The sequence below is a fragment of the Crocodylus porosus genome, unplaced genomic scaffold (assembly GCF_001723895.1).
Source record: "Crocodylus porosus isolate Cpor-Errol unplaced genomic scaffold, CroPor_comp1, whole genome shotgun sequence".
NCBI lineage: Eukaryota > Metazoa > Chordata > Crocodylia > Crocodylidae > Crocodylus > Crocodylus porosus.
This window is the reverse complement of record NW_017728947.1, coordinates 32704539-32729510: the sequence shown is the minus strand read 5'-3', so window position 1 is coordinate 32729510 and position 24972 is coordinate 32704539. Positions and strand designations below refer to the sequence as shown.

The 24972-nt window shown below is 41.9% G+C and overlaps 1 protein-coding gene across 4 annotated transcripts in view; it reads left to right on the top strand.

Moving 5' to 3' along the window:
* Nucleotides 1–24972, top strand: part of SHANK2 (SH3 and multiple ankyrin repeat domains 2) — a 771218-nt gene that overhangs the window by 64408 nt on the left and 681838 nt on the right. For all 4 annotated transcript variants that reach the window (XM_019551544.1, XM_019551542.1, XM_019551541.1 and 1 more), the window contains exon 2: nt 2524–2591. The gene's annotated coding sequence lies outside the window, so the exon portion shown is untranslated. The remainder of the gene's footprint in view (nt 1–2523; nt 2592–24972) is intronic.

Sequence of the window (24972 nt, the reverse complement as noted above, 5' to 3'; positions counted from 1 at the left end):
CATTCTACCCAGCCCACAGGGCCCCTAAAAAATTTAGAAAATTAATATTTATCTGTCCCTGGCTGCCTACCAAAGATGACAGGAGCCAGGGACAGTAGGCTGGGACCCTGGGGATGTTCCTGCCTCCCTGTGATGAAGGGTAACTCAGATAAGAAGAATGGAGGGAGGGAGGCAGGAGAACACTGCAGGCGATTGCCCCAGTCCCCAGGGCTGGGCTGCTCCGTCTCTTATGGTCTTGGTGCCGCAGCTCGGAACCACGTGGTAGTGCAGTGGCCAGCAGGCAGGGTGGGAGCAGGGAAATGGCTGCAGAAGGCGGGGGGAAGGGGCAGCAAGTGGGTGTGCGGAGCACAGCAGCAGCTGGGCAGGAGCACAGGGCCCACGCCAGTGCCAGTGGGGCCCAGGGTGGGGCAGCAGGAGCATGGGGCCCAGTTGGCAGGGGCTCTGTGGAGCTGGACTGGCTCCCCCTGTTCCTGCTGATGCAGTCCAGTCCAGCTCCATAGAGTCCCTGCCAGCCCGCAGCCCATCCTAGGACCCTGCTGGTGCTGGTCCTGGCACACCAGCATGGATCTTGTGCTCCTGCCCAGCTGTCACTGTCCTCCATATGCCCACTCACTGCCATGTGCTTGACACAAGCATTTCCCTGTTTTCCTACCCACAGCTGCCACTGCTCTGGCACCGTGTGCTTCCTGGCTGCAGCACTGGGCTACAGGACTCAGCAGAAACTGGCCTGGCCCCTGTGATTCTCTGCTGGCTCTGTGTGGTGCCGGCTAGGCCTGTCCAGTTCTTGCTGTGTTCTGTGGTCTTGGCTGTGCAGCTGGGAAATGGTGCTGAAGCAGTGAGTGGGGTGAGAGGGGGACAGGGAAGTGGCAAATGGGAGGGGGAAGTGGCAGCAGTGACAGATGGTGGGGAAGTGACAGTGAGCGGGAGCATGGGGCCCATGTCAGTGCCCTGGGGCCAGGAGCTGCAGGATCATGGAGCCTGGGCATGGAGGAGTGCTGTTTGGGGCTCTGCCTGCTGCAGAGGGGGAGGGGAGGGGGCAGCTGTGGGCAAACCCATGCCACAACCCTCCACAGCCACCTCCCTCCCACACACTCACAGCCCCTGCACAACCCCCATACCCACCCATACCTCACACCTCCACCCACATACACCCACATGTTCCCCCAGATCCCTACAAACCCCCCCCACACTTGCACCCTCCTCCACACGCCACATACCCATACACCCATACCCTCCCACATTATACAAGAGTAAGACTTAATTTTAAGCTATTATAATACTACCTCTGTGTACACAACACAAACACATGTAAATCAGGACAAAAATATTTTTTGAAATGAAATTAATGAACATTGTAGTACTCTTGATTTTTAGAATATAATTTGGTATATTTCTGGTTCCAAGATGGCAAACCCCCTTGCTGAAAGGAGTGCTTCTAAGGGGCAAGAGGAGGGACTTCTGGTGGCAAAGGTCACCGCTTAGAGGGTGGGACTTCCTGTCTCAAGATAACGAACAGGGGGCTACCCTTGCAGCCTTCGATGGCTTGCCAAAACTTGGTAAGTGGCCCTCCAGCCAAAATAATTGCCCACTTCTGCAATACGGTCTCCCATGCCAAAAAGGTCAAAGGGTAGAGACCAGACTAAGAGTAATACCCTAGTCCTTCAGACTGGGGTTGGTTATGAGGACAGCAATCTCTTTTTGTGAAAAAAACCCTAATGTTATAAAACCAAAACTAAAGCCTACTTTCTACTTCTAAATAAAAAGTGACTTCGCAGAAGAAACTTAGAATTTATAATAGAAAAAAGGATACTATAATTATACATTTTGTTGTGATTAAATGAAATCTATCACTTTCTTGTTAGTGAAGACGCATATAATTTCTCTCTGCCTTTATACTGGTTGTAGACGTCTAAATACGTGCTGAGATCCCTGTTGTTGCACTGAAATTGCATTACTGCAAGTGGATCAGATCCATAAAAATGAGTTGATTTTAATTCTTGGTAATATCCAAAACCAAAAGTAACTTATTTTCTACTTCAAGTGGGCTGAAATCAGAACTATGGCTCTCAAGCTTTCAGTGCTGTCAGATCAGCATTTGGTAGCTCTGATCCAGTTTTAGTCCAAAACCTCAGCCTACTCTGAATTCAGCTTCAAGCCCCCAGCCCACAAGCCAGTTCCAGCTCCCTCTGTTGAATGCCACTGATCTCAACTTTTGTTGCTGCTTGGTAATAATTTTTTAAGCACCAATGTTTGTTCATGCTGAAGGAGACAGAGAACAAAGCTAGGTCTTGTCCTAAAGAGTTTTTGTGTAATATTTAAATGTTAGGACATGGTGTGATTTTTCTAAGATCGGTGGTATAACGTACAACTGTCTCAGTCTTTTTCAGTGTAACAGGCTATTAGCTCTCTTGTGCTGTGAATCATCCTCTTTTATAAACCAGCCTCAGAAGGCAGGAGTGGTCTTTGGCTGTTGAATATCTTTTATTCATGTGTTGTTCTTTGTGCCTTTTCTGCCTTTTACAGAGAGACAAAATGAAAGAGAACTAGATACTGATGAACTTGATGTAGCTGCCCTCTGTCTATGCTGACAGGTAAGTTTGTAGAGAAACTGCTTTTTCAGACCAATCATTGGTGTTGTTCATGTCTGTTGTTTTTCTTTTTTCTCTGAATAAGATTCTTAGGACTGATTTCAAAGCGTACAGTAGCAGCAGAGCTAATAAAACTGGATAGGTGTAACCTGTGATAAAAATGCTAACAACCTAATGAAAAATGTGCTATTTTTAACTCTAAATTTTGTTTGAATAACAAAACTGATAATCAAGCAGAATAAACATCAGACCAATTCTTAAAATAAAGATTTAAAATGAGGAAGCGTGGAAGATGATATTAAATTTTATCTTCATAGAAAACTATCTTTCTTCTAGCCTTAAGTTTTTAAGTTTTTAATTTTCTTAATTTTCTTAAATTCTAAAGTTCTTAAATTTTAAGTTTAAGTGACAGAATACTGGGTTACCTAATATTACACTACATTCATATTACGCAGCTGAAGAGCTTCCCAGTGTTTGGAAATACTGGCTGTTTTTAGTTAATTTTTAAGTAGTTTATTGCATTCATTCTTCATTTCCAGCTGAAGTTGAGGGCAGGGGTAAAAAATGGAATAGCTTTTGAACTCAAATATTTTAATCACATGAATTCCAGTTTTGTATCAGAGTCTGCATGTTTTTTTTGTGGGATTATTGCACCCATAAAAGAAATCAGGATGGATTTTTCTTCCCCACGTCAGATTGGAAATAACTGTTTTGTTTTTTATTTTATTTTCTTTTGCCCTTACCTATAGTGTAGCATGTAATCCATTTCTAAGAGGGAGGTTCAATCAAGTGAAAAATGGTCACCCAATCTCAAGTAAATTGGGATGGGAGGACCTGTGAAGGGGAGGTTGGTGGGGATCAGGAGAGTCAAGCAGGCTCAGGGTGAGGATTGGGGGTCCGTGGTGGGATTGGGGGAAGATGGGGTCCATGGGAGGGATTAGGGGAATTGGGAGGGCTAGTGGGCTCTGCAGGGGAATCAGGAGGTCCTAGGAGGGTTCGGCAGGATCAGGGTGGCTTGCATGGGGACTTGGGGGAGATGGGGGACCTCTCTTCCCTACTCCCAGATCAGGGACTATTTTTAGCCCCCTAACCTCCAGATAAACAGCCCCCCTCCCCACCATGGACCACCACTCCCCATCCTGCCTGTCTCTCCCTCCACTCCATCTTACTTGCTCAGCTCCCAGCACTGGTGAACGGTGTTAAAACTGGCACTAGGAGCAGCTTGAAGGATGAGAGGGGAAGAAGGGAGGAGTGGCTGCACTGTGGAGAGGAGGGGGTGATTGTCCATCTGAGGAAAGTGTGAAGGGCTAAAAATAGCCAGTGCTGGGGAGGTGGTAGGCAAAGTTCAGCCCTGGGGCTGGAGTCAGAAACTGGGCTTTCCCAGCCCTAGGATTGGCTAACCCAATATAAATTAAGTATACCTCAGAGGTAGGGTTAACTTAGGTCAGCCTAAGTAGTGTAAGGTCCATACCTGGGTGAACTAAGTTAGATCAGATGGCCATTTTTAACTTGATCTAACTTCACCCTAATGTCCCTGAATGTCCGTACACAGCCTGAATGTTTTTCCTGTGATCCAATGTCACTATCAGCTGTCTTGTGTCTCTTGCTCTTTCAATAGTCCACTTATTCCTTTTCTTCTGCTTGCAATAAATATCCTAGTTTGCTATAATATACTAGAGGGCACTTTGTGTCTGTGTGTGTGAAAGTAGATGTTATTCTGGATCTTTTTGGACAAATGTTTATTACACGGGTATTTGCAATCACAAGGGATTCGACTCAGTAATCTACAGTAGTCCTTTTCAGTCCTATGTTCCTATGTTACTTTATGATGTCATGACACAGTAGTACTCTCATATTAGTGATATAATATGACTTAATAGTTGAGATATTCTATTTTTGTTTATTTTTAAAATTCTTTGTATGGCTTGAAACACCTTATTTTCTTTCCTAGACCAAAGTTTGCTGTGATACCATCAGCAAACACTGAGATCAAAGTTCCTCTTGTTTGAAGAAACAAACAGTTTGGCAGTTTCATAACTGTTCCTTTACAATACAAACAGTAGGTAGTATTACCTAGAAAAGATCAAGTGTTTCAGTTGGTTCCAAACAATAGTTGCCTTTATTTTTGGAATTCCAAAATTAAGGTTCAGAATTTAAAAATGAAGATTTTCCAAACCCATTTTTTAAATCTATGTTTTACAGAAAATTAAAAATGTTCTTAATTAAATATAGAACCCCCCTGAAATTCTAATGCCCAAATTTAGTCCAAAATGGAAATTTTGCTTTTCAATCAAGTTAATTAATTAATCACTTGTAAATGTATTGCCTGGCTGTACTGGTGACTATACACTACAGTACTGGTGCATACAAATATCTAAGTTATCTTTGCCAATTAGTAGAGCATGATAAATAATGCAAAAATTCTAGTTTTTTGTATAAATAATGCAAAACTTTTAAATAATTTTGAAATGAATTCTCATTAATGCTCATACCTTTCCTTCTGTTAACATATGAATTAGTATCATGTGACTTTCTAAGTTGTATATATAAGCTCTGTGAGAGGTATTTTTAGTGAACAAGTGATGTTGGTCAGACACTAAAGCCTGAGTATTTACCTTATTTTCTGCTGCATTGGGAAAGGAAAGGTGTATCTAGCCTAACCCCCTCTTGAAAGCAGGACCAAGATCATGATCTGTGAACAGCAATGATTAGGTTAATTCCTAAAGCAGGAAAAAAAAGATCTAACTTTTTCAAATAATTCACCACACTTTTTTGGTCATCTCTACTACCAATTATCCAGCACAGAGTACTTATGGCATATTGCTGTGGCCTTGAAAAGCCTGTGTTCAAAGCCCTGCTTTGGACTTATGCCAAAGGCTGTCCCCAGTTGGTTGTAAATGCCGACCTGGTTCTTCAAGCTGGAGGGTCAAAGGCAGGTGACTGTGATGGTAGACACATTACTCCTTTGTGGCTGTGGAAACTCATATGTCTTAATCATGCCATCATGATAGACTGTTATAGGTAGTTTTGTTAATGACATAAAAATTTGGAGAAATGAAAGGACCTTAGCTACAGCTGAGTCATCTTTCAAACAAACTTGAGGCATAATGAATAGTGGTTGCTCTGGAGGTAACTGTAAGTGTATATATGTAGCAAAAATAGACATCAGTGACATTTAAAATTTACCAGATATAATTTTGTAAGGCCTTTGCTTACCATCTCATTTTGTGATGCCTTTTCTAATTCTTCTCCATTCACATTTGTGGCACTGATGATTACTGAAAGTGGAAAAGGCAGACAGTCACAAAGGAGAATGCTGTGTTGCTTTCTAATGAGAGGCAGTGGAGATGCATAGCAATGTCTGGTAAAGGCTATAAATCCTCAGGTGCAGTGAATTTTAAATTAGCAGGAGAATGAAGGTTCCAAGATCTGATCCTGTGACTTGGAGGTCATTGGGTCAGTCACAGTTTACTTTGTTTAAGCACAGTAGTATTTAACACAGTACAATTTTATTCTGTATGTGGCCTTTCTGGTGAGCTTTGGAATTGCTCCAGCGAGTGCTGCTTTTGACTGCCACGGGTGTAGGATCAACCCTACTTGTAAACGTTCCCCATGAAATCAAGTAATATAATGGCACTGTTAAAAATGAGACATCAATAGCAAAAGGGAAGATTGCTGGGGAATACAGGTAAGGGAGAAAAGCTGTTTCCAAGTAAGTTTTGAAACAAAATGAGACGGTGATGAATCCAAGAAATAGAGGGAGGCTATTCTGGATATGCAGCCTTACATACACTGATCAACATGTGTTAAAGGGAAGATAGGAGGATGGCTTTAAAGAAGGAGAGGAAGTAAGAAAGGAGTACAGAGTACAGCAGAAAATCAGTGTGAGTGTGGCACCCATGCTTTACCTTATGCTGGAGTTAGTCCACAAAAGCTTTAAAAGTCAGTGGGCAATTCTTTGCTGGAGAAACTGCACTAGGATTACTGGGGTTACATCAGCAGAGAAGCTGGCACCGGACAGGTGGTGCAAGCACCTACTCTGGATTTCTTTAAGAGTCAATTGGATCTTTTTCTTTCCGGGATTCTGTGACCCCAGCTGACTTCCTGCCCCTGGGAGAGGGGGCTGGATTCGATGATCTTCCGAGGTCTCTTCCAGCCCTAATGTCTATGAAATCTATGAAGTCTTTTTAAACTGTCTCCTGACCTGGATTTATTTCAGGATGGGAGTGATGTAGTTGCTTTTTGTATGTATGTGTGAGAAAGCAAGCAACAAAATTCTCTGCAGGCTGGCTGTGTCCAAAATCTGGGATCCATATGCAGGGGAAGCATGGAGACTTCTGCTGCTGTAGTTAGGCGACAAGCAATAGACAGTTGTATGAGTGCTTAAGGCTTTGAATTTTAGTTGGTTTCCATTTTTTTGAGTTGAAAGAGGGATAACTGTACAAGTAGGCTCCTTTTATTGAATACTACTTAATAAATTAAATATAATTCTCTGATAACTTTTAGTTAAAGCAGCTTGAGGTTTTAGATTAACAATATAACTTAGTCTCTTGCTTTTCTATTGACTCTCTGGTTACCTATAAACCTTCCTGTGGAAAAAAATCCAATTTGAAATAAGATATTATAACTGTAGTGAAACACAAGTATATATACAAATTCTACTCTTGCATGAAACACATCTTAGCCAATAAAAATATACATGAGACTACAAAGGTTCTTTTACATAGGTGTATTGCATATTTTCACCTTCTAGAACTGAAAACACTTAATAGATTGTGTTGGAAATTTCTATAGCCAGATTATGAACATTTCTTTGTTTGTCTGTTTTCTGGCTTAGGCTAAATTGTATGCATTGGCCACCTTCCTTTCTTATTATGGACATGTATACACATTTTTCATATAAAATTAAAAAATGTCATACTTTATGGGAATGCTTGAGGGCTTTACTTGAAACATCATTAAGCTGAAACAGAATGAGACCATATAAACCTGGCTCAGCTAATGATTCAGGTGGCTGGTCCCCAGGTGTCTATGCTATCTCCAGACTATGCTTGGAAAGACTGCAGAAAAGCATGGCCTGCTTGCTCCATCTGTGTGCTGCACTCCAAAATGGATGTAATGTAGCTTGTTACAGTGGTGCCAGGTTCATGGCAATAAGCTCACTGTTTCAAACATGTTTGCATGGCCAACTTCGCCCAAATAGGACTATATTAGGGCAGTTTCAGGTTGTAGCTGACATGCGGAGCAGGTATGCAATACTTCACTGCAGCACTGCAGTTGTGTCAAAGTAGACACACCCTCTTTGACCACAATCCTGATAAAGATTTGTTGGGAGCCCATGTTGGGAAGGGAAACACTATGTACTTCACTACAGTGAACTTCTTCCTAGATATTTTGTTGTGTGATAGGGTTTGCAACCATCATGGCCCACCAGCAGTCTCAGGGCTCAGCTGCCTTTCAAACCAGCAATATTCTATGTCTCCTTTGGAATTTGGGGTATCCTGGCAGTGGCCAAGTGCTTTTCCTGTAGCTCTCTAGATTCCCCGCATCTTTTCCAAAGGAGTATGGCTACATCAGGACTTATGCTCAGAGATACGGTTGCCAACTGTTTGAATCTATTCCAAGAGGTTTCATCACATGATGTAATGACATTAATGACTACATCAGGAAAACAAATGTACATTACTATTACAATTTAAAAACCCACTGGACTACTGTATAAATTGGATTCAGCATTTAATATTTATTTTAATGAATGCCTTATCATTTGTCTCCTGGGTGAGACTCAGCAATCTCCTGGAGGTTTATATCTAATTCCTGGAGACTCCAGGGCAATCCTGGAGGGTTGGCAACCCTACTCAGAGATGGTTCCTGAAGGGAGTGCACCTGAATTATCTCTTGAAGGAAATTTGCACTCAATAGCAGGGCTAATGAGTAGGATATTGCTAACATAAATATTATATCAAGTGGGGAAATCTCCATGTGCTTAAAACAGGCATTGTGGAGAACGTATTCCATCTGGCCGTATTGCTTCTGTCCTGTAGAGCCAGAAGCCTGCCCTATATTTAAAATGGGTTTCTTTGGGTACATGAAACACAATGAAGTAGTGGCCATATTGATTCTTTTGAGGAATTGTTCCATGTGTGAAAGGCAGCATGTAAAAAGCACTGAGGTGACTGATAAGCAGTAAGGCTGGGAGATTTGGCAGAGTAAAGGTACAGCTGAGGTCATGGTGGGATAAGGTGAAAATGCAAAGGTCATTAAAGGTAAAAACAAAAAGTTGAAGTCTGTATGAATTTTGCCATTCCCTTTAATGGGGCTAAGATTTCACCAGCTAAGTTTGTGTTTCATGTGATATGGAATGGGTAGTTAGTAGAAGGATATAAAGATGCTGTTTTGGTTAGAGCATCATGAGAGAGATCATTTTATCCACAATATTTTGAATGAACTTGATGAGCTTGCCTCAATCAGCATTTGGCAGATTATAGTAACTGAGGTGTGAGATGAGAACCTGGGCAAAAGTGTTGGCAATCCTAATCATCAGGAAACATTGGATCATTGAAATGTATAGAAGAAGCAACCTTAAAGCTTGAATCAGAGGGAAGAAGGGTGTTTTGTCTGTTTGTTTGGGTTTTTTTTAAGCCCTACAAAATAAAGGTTCCAGTAGAATTAAAATCCTGGGAGCCTTACTTTTGTAAAATATTTCTTTCACAGAACGTAACGGTTGAACCATATCTGAGACTGCCTCTAATTTTGCTAAACTCTGTTCAGTTTTCCTTCTTGAATGGTAGGAAAAGAAAGAAAAATATGCATAAATTTGGGGGTGGGAAATATGGGGAGAACTTTGCTTTTATTTATGAAAACTAAATATTAAGTTGATAAATTACGTATAATTAGGAAAAATCTTTGTGTTCAGAAAATTTAAAAAAATAGTTTCTTAGTGTAAATACAAAAGAGTAACCTAAAAAGATTGTCTGACTTGTCAACAAATCACTTTATAATCCTTTTTTAGAAAGAGTCCTATATTTATGAAAATTCATCTCTGAATTTCACATCTCTATATATATGTTGGTGCTGAGGTTTCTTTCCTTACATATTCTTTGTCCTTCACTCCCTCAAGCAGTAAAGCAGATATTGAGTTCAGTAGGTCTCAGTAATAGATATGCCCTGGTGGGTTATGTTCACATGATGGGCTTAATTATTCCTTTCCCTGCACAGATGCACTAGATGGATAGCAGAGGTCACTGGGACACCGCTCTTCTTTTAAAGTAGCATGCAAGGCTAGCTAATGCTACCAATATCAATAATGGTGTGAGTGAATAAGTGGAGTGAGCTGGAATTTGTGGAATTGGCTGTGCTTTTGGTAGGCCTGTCTAGGTCATTTGAGTAGGTGAAGCAAGGGGTACCTATCTCTCTGTTCTAACTGGTCCCTAGAATTATGTGCCTCAGAAGAATATTTCTAGGAATGCTTGTTCTGGCAGTGTATCTTCTTCTTCTTCTTGAGTATTACTCAGTTTCACAATGGTTATCATAATGGAGGTTTCTGGTTGTAAGGTCCTATAGATCAGCAATGGTTGGCAGATTGTAAGAACATATTCTTACATATCTGATTCACTGATTGGGATCACTGACCCAATTCAATTCGGCTGAATCCAAATCTGAAGATTCGATTCTGATTTAGAGAATCAGCAATTTGGCCATAGACACAGCTTTATATGTTTTTTCTACGTACCTCAAGATACCAGGCGGCTCATGAACACTGAGATGGTGGGGTGGATGGAGCACCCCACAGAAGCGCGGGGGCCCCCCCCCCCGCATGTTTGCCAGCGGACCCTGAAGTGTAGTGGAAGTACTTCCGATCCACTTCCAGTTCCACTGCTGAGTGAGTGGAGGACCCCCCCCCCCACGCCTCCCCTGGCTTGGTAATCGACCAGAGGGGGACCCCGGGTGCCCCCCCACACCCAGGAGGCAACAGTCACCAAGTCTGGGGGTGAGGGGGAAGGGTCTCCTGTGTGGTCCTCAGCAGACCCGGAAGTGGACTGGAAGTGCTTCTGGTCCACTTCTGGGTCTGCCCCCCAGCATGCTGGGGACAAATCCCACACCACGCTCCCATGGGATGCTTCATTTGCCCCACCATCTCAGTGTTCACAAGCCACTTGGTACCTTGAGGTGTGTAGAAAAAATGTATAAGGTTGAATTGTTGAATCTCTCTGAATTGAATCAGAGGCTTCCAATTAGATTCGGAGAGATTAATGAGTCTCCTGATTTGATTTGGTTTTGGAGATTCGGCCTCTGAATCGGGCTGAGTCTCCTCCAAATCAAATCAGTGACCGAAGCTTTGCACAGCCCTATTCTTTAGGTCTGAAGTTAGATTTGTATGACCTGTTATTAGGAATATTTTAGACAATGATTCAATCAAGGTTTTTTTTCCCGAGGTCTTTTATATCCCTTTTGCATTCCTTGATTAGAATGTTATAATTTCCCTTGTTTGGATTTCTAAGTGAGCTTTCATAAAATTACAAATGATAATGAATTCACTTAATCAGGCCATAAAGGGGTACAATCAACTTGAAATCTAGTCAATTAAAATAAATCATGTAAAATATTTCTAGTCCTACACCTGCCCATCGAGTTCTGTTACCATTCTCCCCTGCTGCTGAATTAAAAGCCTGCATGAACAACATAAGAAAGAGATGATATAATGGAAACATTGAAATGGACTAGGTAAAATAAACTGGAAAACATTTTCCTGTATTGTATTTAATTTCCATGCTCTACAAATTATGGATGTTAGTTCTCATCATAGATAAAAATGTTCAGCCAATTCTAATTTTAGCTTTTAATTTGACAGAATCTCTTTAAGAAGATCAAGAAAGCCATAGCTCACTGCAATTTACAGCCAACATTTTGTGGTATGGGTGAGAGAACGTTGTAAATCTGTATATCTTGCAGTTTGCAGTTATGTAGGATTCCAAAAATGGCAGAATCTACTTTTGATTAGACACTTTGTAAGTCAAAAAGACTAAACCCTAGCTGTCTAGCATATAAGGCTAGAAGGTTATAAGTTAAGTCAGGACTGTCCAACTGGTGGCCTGCACAGAGTTAAATTGTGACCCTGGGGCTCCTGCCTAGCCCTGGGGGGTCTGGACTCTCTCTCCCTCCAGCTTCACTAGGGAGTAGGGCAATGCAGTGATGTGTGTAGTCCACAGTGCTGGAGCAGGGGGGATGGGAAGGGGAGAAGCCTGCGGCCCAGGGTCCCTGAGCAGCACTGCAGCAGGGGAACCTGCATCTGGGGAACTTACAGTGAAGTAGGGTGCCTGAGCACATGGTGTAGTGGTGGGGAGGGCACCAGGACCTGTGGTGCAGCAGAGCTGTATGTAATAAGGAGCCCTGTGGCATGTGGTTTCTGTTAGTGTGGCCTGCAGGGTATGTATTGTATAGCTCCTGACCACTTAGCAGTTGGACAGTCCTGGATTAACCCTTTTAATACTTTTTATACAGAAAAACAAATTCAAGTGTTGCACAGCAGTTTACTATTTTCTTCAGTTACAGCGCAGGAGCTATAAAGTGCCCTTACATCCAGAATGACTGCCATAGCAATTTATATAAGTTCTGATCTTGTTAGCTTTGTACAAGTAGTCCCAACAGTGATAAGAGCAAGTAGTTATACAGTGGTTAGTCATGAGGAACCAGGAAAAAACAGTATGAAATCACTAATGCTTATTTTCACAGTGTCTCTTTCTTTCATGGGATCAGATACTTTAGTTTCTACTGGGAAATTTTGGATTACAAATGGGAGCAGAGTGAACTGTGTGACTGTGAATAGGTGGGGAAGCATCCAAGAAACATTTTCTTCATTAAGATATCATAAATGCTATGAAAATATGGAATGAAAATATTGCCCTGTGGGGTCAGGCCAGCTCTCAGGATCGCAATATTGTGCTGTTAGGAGGGTGTGACACAATTACACATATGCAAACACACAAATCAATTAGCTACGCGCGCACACACACACATATGCACACACACACACATGCGCATGCATGTGCGCGCACACACATGCACGCGCACACACACACACACACACACACAACCAGCTCAAACATATACAGATCCAAACCGACCTAGGCATATGCATACCTATCACCAATTCAAGCACATACACAGTAAAAATTAGACAAAAATCAGTTGTCAATACCCGCACACTCAATACAGGTACACAGATCACTAATTCGTATATCATGTACATAATGATATATATATACACACACACACACACACACACTCACCAGTTAACTCCCTGCCCTGCTGCCTTTAAACCAGGATCCCCTCACCAGCCATGCACTCCCTGCTTTTAACCCAGCTACACATAGGTAAGTTCCCGACTTGGATGGTATGGTATGTATGTGTGTGCTTGGGGTACCTGGGATACTTGGGGGAAGAATAAGGTGACAGAGAGAGTTAAAGAGTAGGCAGTGAAAGTTGCCAGAACCAGGATTAGAACCGGTGGATTAGAGAGAAGCTGACTGAGGAACTGAGGCTTGGGTTTACTTAAGATCAAGTGGCCCCAGGGTTACTCGAGGTCACTGGTGCATTGGGAGAAAGAAAAAAAAAAAGAAGCCTGGTGGCAAGGAGGAGACGGCCAGAAAAGAGAGAGAAACAGAAACCTGGGAGTTTGGAGCTGGAAACTGAGAGGGCTTTGGTGGCAGAGAGGAGCTCAGGATGGATGTTAAAGGTGGCAGAGAACCAGAGGCAGGAGAGGGAGAAATGAGACAGAAGTTAGAGGGGTGAGGAGCAGAGATTGGAGCAGGGCTGAACCATAGTAAAGCCAACTCAGGGGTCCAAATAACAGTTTTATTAAACAGACAACACGCTACACAGCCCCATGAAGTTATTGGTTCTCACATACACACAAGCACTCACAATGGTAGCAGGAGAAAGAGACTCAGTGGAAGGCCTGGAGTCCAGAAAGGGAAAAGAAACAGAGTCCAAGTCCTTGGTTGAAGAGGAGGTGGGGGTGATAGCTACCTATCCAGGCTGGTGTCCAGCAGGTGTTGTCCAGAAGCGGGTAGACTACTCTCCTATGGTGAGGGCCTGTCCAGGGAAGGTCAGTCCTGTTCCAGAGGGCTCCAGGTATTCTTACTGAGCATGTGCAGCCTTGGCACAATGGTGGGTTGCCTCATCTTTTATTTCTTGAATGCTGAAGGTGGTTCCAAGGGCTGGGTTGTTGGTTCAGGTATTGGTGTTGATGGTTTGGTCATTCAGAGGGAGCTATTTTTAGACCTACTGCCATTGTCTCTCAAGCACCCTCATTCATCCCCATTCATTCAGGAGCCAAGTTACATACAAGGGGTAGGTGTGAGTCATGGGTTACACAACCAGGCATGGGGATAAGATGGAGGCTTGACATTACAAGGTGAAAACTTTACATGACTTATGCTAACTTGCATATATAGGCCTAAAACAATCACACAATATAAAAGCAGTAAAAAAAAATCAATACAAAACATAATAATTATCACTTATAAAACAGTGGGTATCTATATCAAAATAGCAGGGCACTTATTTGCAAAGAGGGGAGAAAAAAATAAAACTTACTACCTAAAATAAAATGTTAAAGCTTATCCTACATCTTAGCTTACTTGTACGTATCTATAGGGAATAGAGAGGAAGAGAAAAAGTCAGAAATGGTTGGGGAAGGGAAGGGAATGCATTTTAAAATAAATTTTTAAAAAAAGGAAAAACTGGGGGTTTTGCTACAGACACACTTTGCAGTCTTTATCTGAACTCAAGGGAAGCTTTTCCTAAGTAAGGAATGCAGAATCTGAGGATCTGCTTCACTTGCATATATTTATTTGAGAATAGCTATTAACACTCTAATATGTGAATGCAACTCAAAATGAAATTGAGGTAAAATATTTTATCTAGTAATTAAAGCAAAGACATAAACCCATAATACAAGAACACAGTTCTTTATTCTTGGACATAATGGGTAGTTCTGCAGGAAGGAGCAAGGAACATGAGGCTGCTGGGTAGTGAACCAGTTCTTAATTCCTAATTCTTGGCACAGATTGCCTCCTGTGCTGGTCCTGGATATAACCATGGAGATATTCAGATGCCACAATGAACTAGTCTCAATTAGTGAAAACTTCCTGCTCCACATACAGCATAGAGCTACCCCCTTACAAATCCTGTTATAGATGACACGCTAAGGGTGGAGGAGGGGCAGCAAAGAGTGGGATATTTGCTAAATAGAATCTGGGTTGCAGGTTCACCCATAAGCAGTCCTGAGAGATGAAATATCCTGAACTACTCTTAAAAATCTGGAGTTACTATAAGCCATCTTTACCCATGAGGCTGCATTTTCTATGCTGTCCTTCATGGAGGAGCAGTTGAATATGAGCCCCACTAGGTTTAAGAGAAGTTGTAGCCATGCTGTATGATTTTTGATCAGCAGTGCTCAATCTTTTGGCACTGTGGGCCAGATGCGTGGTGTGGAGTTGTTCTATGGTATGGACTGGTTTGGGCCTCTGTGTAGGGATCGGGCCTGGGGCCCTGCACCACTTCCACATGTTTGGGATTGGGTTCTGGGAGTGCCTATACACATGCAGCGAGGCTGCTCCAATGTTCTGTAATTGTAGCACATTGGAGCAGACTTGTTTAATCAGAGTGTGGTAATTACTGTGCTCCAGCAGACTCCAGCATCACGTGCATCAGTGTCCCTGGGCTGAAAAATGGTGGCGGGGGTTATTTTAACTAAAGCTCGTTTGGTGAGCTTTAATTAAAGTGTCCCTGCTGCCATTTTTCAGCGTGGGGATGCTGATACACATGATGCTCTGGCCACTTTAATAGAGTAGATCTTGGAGCCGTTCTAATTAAAGTGCTCCTCTCATAAACAACCAGAGCACATGTATAAATGCCCTGGGTTCCCATGCTACCTCTATGTGCTGAGCCACATTCTCTGGCCCATGAGTCTGGAAATTTGGCAGGAGAGGAGTAGTGCTCTGCTGCCAAATTTTTGTATCAGTGAGGATCCCTGCAGGCTGGATGACATGGTGGTGAGGATGCAGATTTGGCCTGTGGGCCACAAGTTGAGCACATACGCTTTAGATGAATCCCTTCAACAATCTTGTGTAAAATGAGGGTTACTAGAGAGTTTCGCCTCTGAAAAGCACTGAGATTTACGTGTATAAAGTAGTAAATAAAACCTACATATTATTATTTATTTCACTTTTTTTTTTTTAGAAAGAGCAGTCAGGTAAAAAAAAAAACCCAACCATGTTAAATCACATACTGTGGTTCATTGTTACATTGCATCAAAAGGTTTTGTGGGTTTATCCCAAAGAATTTCATCTTTTTTTTTCTGCCTGGTCACCTAAACCTTGACCATGTTGATAAACCCTGGAAGATGTAGGGTAAGCTGACTGCAACCTAGGATACCTCTGCCTTTATTTATAAAAATTGCTAAAATTGAAGGAGAATGGTTCAGAATAAAGTTCTTGAGACAAAAAAACCATAATCTACTGAAGAGGTCTAGTGCTTTGGTTTTATAGTTCTGCAGTTGTTGATTGGATATATTCTCATGATTTCATCCTAAAACAGAGGATACACTTATAATTCAAAGCACTCTAGGGATGTAACTTGGTTCAAGGTGTTTATTTTTTATGTTAAATGCTAAACTGCATCTGGTATTTAAGCCAGGGAAGCTTAAAGGTTTTGTTGCAAATCCTGCTTTATTTGTAAACACTTGTATCTTTTTTATTTTATTTTATCTTGTACTTCCTTATTTTTCAGCATAGTGAAAAAAATCTCATTTTATGATAACAAGTGAACATTGCATAAGTCTTTGTAGCTATAATCTGTTCACTTCGCTGGTGTTTTTGCACCTTGCTTGAATTTTGGCTAGGCAGAATTTGGTAAAGAAGTGTTACTTGTACAATGGCTAGAATCAAAGTCCCAGAGCTGGGTCTAATTTCTAGCTCTGCCATGGACTTCTTGCCCTACTCAGGGGACCTTGGGCAAGTCACTTAGGCTAGATAAAGTTACCATGAAGCATTTTGCTCTGCCCTGTGTAGGCCACCTCCTATAGTAGAATCAATGTGTTTGAACATTGTTACAGATGGAGTAATTAGCATGGGAGTGGGCAACTGGTCCTGTCACACCCCAGTGCTAGTGAGCTTATTGGAAGCATCACATGAATTCACCTACACAGCTTTCAATTTAGCTGGAAGCCCACACAGAAAATCACAGCATGCTTGAGGGTACCACTGCTGGGCTTGGTAAATTTTCCTTGTAGACATGGGCTTAATTTCTCTGTGCCTCAGTTCTGTGGTGGTGAATTAGTGTAAGTTGTGCCAGCCTTGCATATATCAGTGCTTTTCTCTCTCCATGCTGGCTCAGCAGTTTTTAAGCAGTGTTTTGAAGGGCAGGACCAAGGGGAGTAGTAACCCTGTATGTGTTGTTTTCTCCAATTTGCTATCCCTCTATTATGCCTATTTACTTCCCTTCACACGTGATCAGAGAGGGTCACATTTATATCATGTAGTACAGTGGATCCTGATCTCATTGTGGATAATTTAAATGCACTTAATACAGATTTCTTAAATACATTTGCTAAAAATAATCCAAAGGACCCCGAATTTCAAGTGGTATTATGGTAGTTCATGAAATTGGCATGTGCATTTTATCATTCAGATCTATCTATTCTAGTTATTGATATAATTGTGCAGAAATATGTATTCTCTCATGAGGAGGAGTACCACATTTCAAAACTTTCTAACATTGTCTGTGAAAAAGATTGGACCCATTGGTTTGTGGTGGTGGTGCTCAGCCTTTTCCCATGGTGGCCCAGGTGGGCCTTGCCTGGTCTATCCATGGGCTGGATGTGACCTGTGGTCCTGATCCAGCACCTGGGATGGGTGTGGTGGGGCTTCATCTGGCTGTGCGCATGGGAGGGAGTAGGGGGGAGGCAGCCTGGCTCAATCCAGCCTCATGCAGGGTGGAGAAGGGGGCATGGCCCAGCCCCAACCTAGCTGCATGGGGAAAAGGAAGCAGGGCCCAGCAGGGGACATGGCTTGGCCCTGATTCAGCTGGGTGAGGGGAGAAGGGGGTATGGCCAGCTCCAACCTGGCAGCATGGGGAAAAGGAAGCAGGGCCCAGCCCTCATCTGGCTGTGCTGCAGGAGGAGGCATGGTAATTTGGCATTGGGAAAGGTGGCCACTGCTCCCCCCACCACATTTCCTAACTGAGGGGAGCTCTGAGGTTGTGATGTGATTGCTTTGTGGGCCACGTTTGGCCCGTGGGTCAGAGGTTGAGTGCTCTGGTTTGTAGCACTCCACTAGTAACACTGTCCTAGACTCACAAGTTTTGGAAACACAAGCATTCTTAGCCTCACAGACAGCCCATCTATCTGGCTTCCCCAAGCCTACCACCACTTAAAGTCATGGGGTCTCTGGCTGCAAAAGCAGTCTGTATGACCCCACAGGGACCCTTTCCTAGAGATATAATGCCACATAAACTGATATAAGTGATTAGAAACTGGTTCAGATCTATAACACGGCAGAAGTTGAGTGCACAGAAAATGCTTTTAGAATGGCCAAAACCAGTTTAAAATAAACCTGGATGGATGTAGTATCAGACTTAACTGATTTAGGTTAAATCAGTTTATTGAACTTCTATCCCATATCCCCTCCAGAGTCAAGTTAACTCTCAGTCCCCCAGCATCCCAGGATGCTTTGTACCTACCTCCCCTGCAAACCCATCCTCCCCCTTACAGGGTGGGTGGGCTAGACTTTGCCCAAGCTGTTTGCTCCAGCTGAGCAGGGAGGGGTGCTCTACCACCCCCCAGTCTCTCACTGTAGGGATGTGGCTGCATTTCTGGAATCAAAAGTGAATGCCTGTTCCCAATTATATGTAATTTATCTAACTTGCAGAGACTGAATCAAATCAGCCTCAGGCTTTTTGAATGCCACCCTGGCTATGCAGCAGCTGGAGCTACTGAAGAATCTGGTGAATGAGTGGGCAAGAAACCAGGCAAGTTTCTTACAGAGTTGGAATTAAATTCTCCATAAAGTCCTTAGAATCCAATGACCTGGCAAATTCTAATAAAAAGTTGGGAATTTTACTGATCATCTCTTGTTAATATGTAAGATATCTAGAATCTTATTAAAAGGAGATAGAGCATTGGTTCAAAGCTCCACTTGTCCTCATTGGTAGTTTTATTTGGATCAAGGCATTGTAAGAAATGAGAATATTTTTTACTGTGTTTAATAACTTGAAAAAAAAACTTAATCAAAAACACAGTGAAGTAAATTTATATTTTATATATAGTAATTTTACATATAACAAACCATAAATGCTAAAAATGACTTCAGTGGAACCCATATGCTGGTAAAGAGAGGATCTTCTTGCGTTGATTTAACTGCCTTGATCTAATCTGCATAACAAGGCTGAAACAGCATTTTTTCCAATAAGATTTAATTACCTCTGTATTTGAATTATCACAAAAAGCATTTTCCTCATGGACAAAGAAGGAAAAAAGAGCCATAAGCACAAACAGCAAATTAATAAGCAACTGAGCTATTTACACACTAGGGAGCTAGGGTTGAGGTGAATATTTGCAATAAGCTCTGGTTTTTTTTCACTGCCGTTGTAAACCTTTTTTAATTCCCTTGTGTCCTTTCCTTTCTATCATATTAAAGTCTTTTTGATATTTATGTAGCCCAGTATAAGCAGAAGCTGGGAGCAGTAGGTCTGGAAGATAAAATTGCTTTCCTGAAATGCTAATGCTATTCAGGTAACGAAGGGAAAAAACTTCAGGGACAACAAGTTTTTTTTTTAAAGATGGAATTACAGGAACCTGTTATAAATAGATAAAACACTTTTAAAATCACATTGATGTTCTTCCAGTTCACTTCAAAAGAACTGTGAGTAGCTATCTATTCACTTAATATGATTCTCATTTTAAATAGTTGAGGGAAAAAAATAAACAGTTTATTGTTGGATTCTTGTTCACCTTTAGGACCTTGCATTACTGTCCCCTGCTAAACTTAGCTGTAACAGTGGGTTCTAAGTGTTTGTGGTATAGGAAAGAGTAGACTTTAAGTGTTATATCTCTTTCAAGCCTGTAGTAAAGATGTTAAGTTGCAAAACAAAAATTGTCAATTGAGTAGTGTCTTGAAATACCATGGGTTTGGATTTTTCTTTTGGTGCAGTCTATTAAAGATTGTCTGTGCATTATTCTTTCGCTCCATGGATGTATCTTCCTGGAGCTGAAGCTTGAAAGCCTCTCATGAGCAGCCCTCACTCCAGTGGTTCCATTCACTTCACTTGGATTTTTGACTTGATTAAGGAACTATATCTATGAGTTAGTCATGTACGTTTTCAGAACCTGGCCCTAACCATATGGTGATGGGCAAGTGTTTGAACTTGAGCCTTGATGCAGAAAGGTCTCATGTTTAATAAGAGAATCTATTTGTGCATCTGGGATCTTATTTGCATTGCCAGCTATATTTTTTAAAAAGTTGTGATCTATGGTTTTCATTGAGCTTAATTGTATATTACAAGTGAAATTGAGGATATGCTGTAAGATTACATTGAATTGTGCTGCTGTACTTTACTTATTGTTTATGTTTGGATATCTTTTTAAAGAAAATAGTCTGAAAAGTTCAGATTTTCAGGGTGAAGCTTCTAGTTTGTAAAAATATATATTTTCATATGTACTCTTCTGCTTAATATTTCTGATTTAAAATAGTAATAGCTGATATTTCTCAGGTAAACTGTAATTTGCCCATAGTTTCAAGGGTTGTTCACGAGGGAAATAAAATATTGATTTGTGTATTTACTTTGAGAAGAGTGCTATTGTCACTTCCAACTTTTGTCACTTTTAAGTTTTTGAAGAATATTATATTGAGGAGAGAAACGCATGGATTCATAGATTGTAAGGGGCTGGAAGGGACCTCGCAAGATCATCAGGTCCAGCCCCCCTGCACTAGGCAGCAAAGGCAACTGGGGTCATGTGACCCCAGCGAGGTGACCATCCAGTCTCCTCTTGAAAACCTCCAGGGTAGGTGACTGCACCACCTCTGGAGGGAGTTCATTGCACAGTATGGACACCCTAACTATGAAGAAGTTTTTCCTAGTGTTAAGCCTGAAATGGTCTTCCAGGAGTTTGTGGCCATTATTCCTGGTTTTCCCCAAGGGTGCCTTGGTGAGCACTTGTTCGTTGAGCCCTTGACGTATTCCTCTGATATAGCAGTAAGCTGCTACCAAGTCCCCCCTCAGCCTTCTCTTTTTTAGGCTAAAGAGACCGAAGTCCCTCAGTCTTTCCTCATATGGCTTCATATAGGTGGCTCTTCTCTGGAGTCTCCCAAGCTTTTCCACATCCAGAACTGGATGCAGTATTCCAGCTGTGGTCTCACCAATGCTGAGTAAAGTGGAAGAATCACTTCCTCGGTTTTGCTTGAGATGCATCGGTTGGTGCATGCCAAAGTATTGTTTGCCCTGCTGGCTACAGCATTGCGCTGATGGCTCATGTTCATGCTATGGTGTATTATTACTCTTAGGACCCTTTCAGTTGTGGTGCTAGTTAGTTTGACATCAACGAGCCTTTAAGTATGTTGGAGATTATTCATCCCCAAATGGAGCACTTTACACTTCTCAATGTTAAACTTCATTTAGTTGTGATACGCCCAACTTGCCAGCCTGTCTGGGTCCACCTGTATCTGCTGTCTATCTTCAAGCATGACTACGGTCCCCCACAACTTGGTGTCATCCTCAGACTTGGCCAGTGAGCACTTCACCCCCACATTCAAATCATTGATAAAGATGTTGAAAATCACTGGACCAAGCACAGATGCCTGAGGGGCACCACTGGCCACTTCTCGCCAGGATGACACAGATCCATTCGTTAGAACTTTCTGGGTGCTACTGTGCAGCCAGCTCCCTACCCACTTAACTGTCAAGCTGTTCAGAGTGCAATCCTCCAATTTTCCCATGAAAATATCATAGGATAACAGATCAAAGGCCTTTCTGAAGTCTAGGTATACAGTCTTGACCTGCTCTCTCTTATCCAGGTGGTGAGTTACCTGGGCATAGAAGGACCTGCCTGTGATGAAGCCATGCTGGCTGTTGTTCAGAATGCTACTTATTGCAAGCATATCGTACATAGAATCCTTGATGAATTTTTCCGGGATTGAAGTTAGGCTAACTGGCTTGAATTGACTGACTGGATTGAAGATAGGTACAATACTGACCTTTGTCCAGTCTTCAGGGACTTCCCTCAAGCCCCATGAGTTTTGGAAATATCAACAGAGGTCTCGCATTGACTTCAGCCAGTTCCTTCAGCACTCTCAGACGAAGTTCATCCAGTCCTGCTGACTTCTGTCTAACTTTTCTAACTGATCTCACACCAGCTGAGTGTCAACATAGGAAGGTGGTCATTCCCACCATGCCTGTTCTGAACCTAATATAATATGATTTTCCTCTTAGTTTGGTGAAATACCAAAGCAAAGCATGCGTTCAGGAGTTTAGTTTTCTCCTGAGTCTTAGTACCAACTGTCCTGAGTTGTTAAGCAATGGCCCCATGCTTCCATTTGTTTTCCTCCTGTTCCCTACATACCTAAAGAAGGACTTCTTATTGTCCTTGATTTCTGTTGCTAGTTTAAATTCAGTTGCCACCTTAGCCTTTCTAATCTTCTCCCTACAAGTGTGAGCTGTTGTTGTATAGACTGTCCCAAGTTTCCGTTGTTTGTATGTCTCTTTCTTCTTTTTCAAGAGGACCACAATATCCCTACTAAGCCAAGAGGCCTTAACCAGCCCTTCTGCTACCTTTCCTTTGCAAGGGAATGGACTTCTTTTTTGCTTTGAGGATCATGTCCTTGAGGAATGACCACTCTTCATGCACTCCTTTTGACTTTAGTTCCTGGTCCTGCAGCTGTTCCCCTTCTATTTTCCCACATCAACGTGTAGTGAACAGACAAGTGCATATAAAGTGAGTTCAAGGGAAATAAATTTGACCAAGTCACTTAGAGAGAAATATATACAAAGCTGTGCACTGTGGATATGAATTTAAAAAGTGTAAGTTCAGTGTGTAGCACCCCTGCATTAACACATGCACTGCCTACTGCAGTGAGGCCAGCCTGGCTCCTTCCTTTTCCATGTGAGCAGGCTAGCACCACCATGCATCCTGGCCCCCAGTACATGTGCAGCATGGGCACCCGAGCCCAGTCCTGCATATTGCTGGGCCATTAGGAGTGGGGGCTGAAAGTAGAAGCTGGAGGAGGCAGGGGGAGCCAATGGGCAATACATGCTAACCCTTTGGGGGCTATATGTGGTCTGCAGGTTGCCAGTTAGACAGCCCTGTTATAAAGATAGATGTATTAATAGGTCCAGAAGAAAACATTGCATGTTTATCTCCTGGAGTTTTTATAAGAGCTCTTTTGGAATTCATTGTAGTCAATCAAAATGCTGCAATTTTTGTATATGGTCTAATTTGTTAACACTGAATTTCCAGAGAGAAAAACAACACCTATACAAACAATCCCTGGGAAATTCAGCTAATCTTATTCATAGTAATTTGCTTATGAAGATCCTTGTTTGTTAATTTATTTATTGGCAAACAGAGGCTGAAAACCAGAGGCCCTAATTAAATGCCATGAAAATGAATACAACCTGTGAACTATGGTGAAGCCTTGAAACCACTCAAGAGACCAGCCATAGTTGATTGTTTAAAAGAGGTGGCCTTTAACTAAATGTCACACTATTATGTTGGGAACCTTAGAGATATTTAAAATAAGACACTTAAGATATTTGCTTTCCAAAGAGAGGTATTCTTTGCTTCAAGCTCCACAATAATTATCATTTATAAATATTTAGCATATTTTCTTGAAAGAGAGTATGTTGATTTTAAGAGAAATTACTCTATGCAGAGAAACAGTCTAAGATCAGTAGAAAAGATGAATACATGGCATATATTATTCCTTTGATATATCTCATTCTATGCTGTAACTTTACCATTGCTACCTGTTTCATTCAGCCTGAGGTTCCTTTTGTACAACTTCTCCTTTAAAGCCTTTGAGAATTCTACTTACATGTTTGCTTGCATCTCCTAGTCTTACTCCCTTCAGCACAAGCCACTTTACTATTGCATTCTTTTTGTATCCTTCTTCCAGATGTGTTTTTGTACTTCCTTACATCAAAGTTTCCCTTTATCCTGACCACAGTTCAGGATAGCACTTCTATATTTACTGAATCTGTAGACAGTCTGATCCCTTCAGGCTGAGCACGCTGGCAGGGTAGCAGGAAGAATCTAGGATTGCTATTGCTTAAGGCTTACCTATTTTCCCATAAAGAATTTAGTAGAGCTGAAGGTGAGAAAGGAGCAAATACCTGTAAGACAATGTCGTGTAGCTTGAATAAAAGACATTATTTCACTGAGAGGTCCTAAGCTTTGTAAGGTAAAGAAATAATTGTTTGATGCAGTGAGATGCTACCAGTGGCTCAGTACACATTTCTCCCTTAAAAATATTTATTTGGATTGCTGGTTTTTTAACACAAATAAAAATGCACATAATGAGAACAATAAGCCAGGTAGAATCAAAGTGAAAGAATGGACGTTAAACCAGTAAATGCGCATGTGGGTGTTTGAATACAAGTGGTTGTGTGCATAAATAAAACAAATATTCCTGAGTGATATAAAGAGCTCTGTTTCATAATAACTTAATATTGCCTAGCTTCACTAGCCTTTTCACTGTGCCAGTTCAAAATACTTCACCAAAAAAGCAAGTATTATTATTTGCATTTTACATGTGGGTGATGCAGCTTCCCAAGGGTAACAGCAAAATATCCCCCAAAGCAACTGTGAGAGGAAACTTATCAGCCTTCTCATAGCTTGGATACTTTGACTGTTTTATCTTTTGTTGTTGGTTTTTTTGTTTTTTTTTAAGAATCCCAGTATTGGCTTTGGTGATAGTTCTGGTGCAGAATGCTTGCAGCATTAGATTCATATAGACCTAGGGCTTGTCTATACCAACTCTGAGCCAACCCTGTAAGCACACCCTACCCATTTACTCCTTTTCCGTGTCTTATGCTGTCTGTCTAGAGCAGTGGTTCTCAACCTCATGACATTTGACTCACCCCTTGGTAGACATGGGGTACTCCTCAAAGAATGCCAGCTCTCAGGCCAAATATAGAAGTTACATTTCTTGTGAGGTAGGTGCACAGAAAGAGCTCTACAGCCATAACTGAATAGACAGCCAAGGCACAGAGTTCTGTAAAAATGGTTTCATAGTTTCATAGTTTGTAGGGTCGGAAGGGACCTGAGCAGATCATCTAGTCTGACCCCCTGCCATGGCAGGAAAGAGGACTGTGAAGTAGCGCCTCCTGA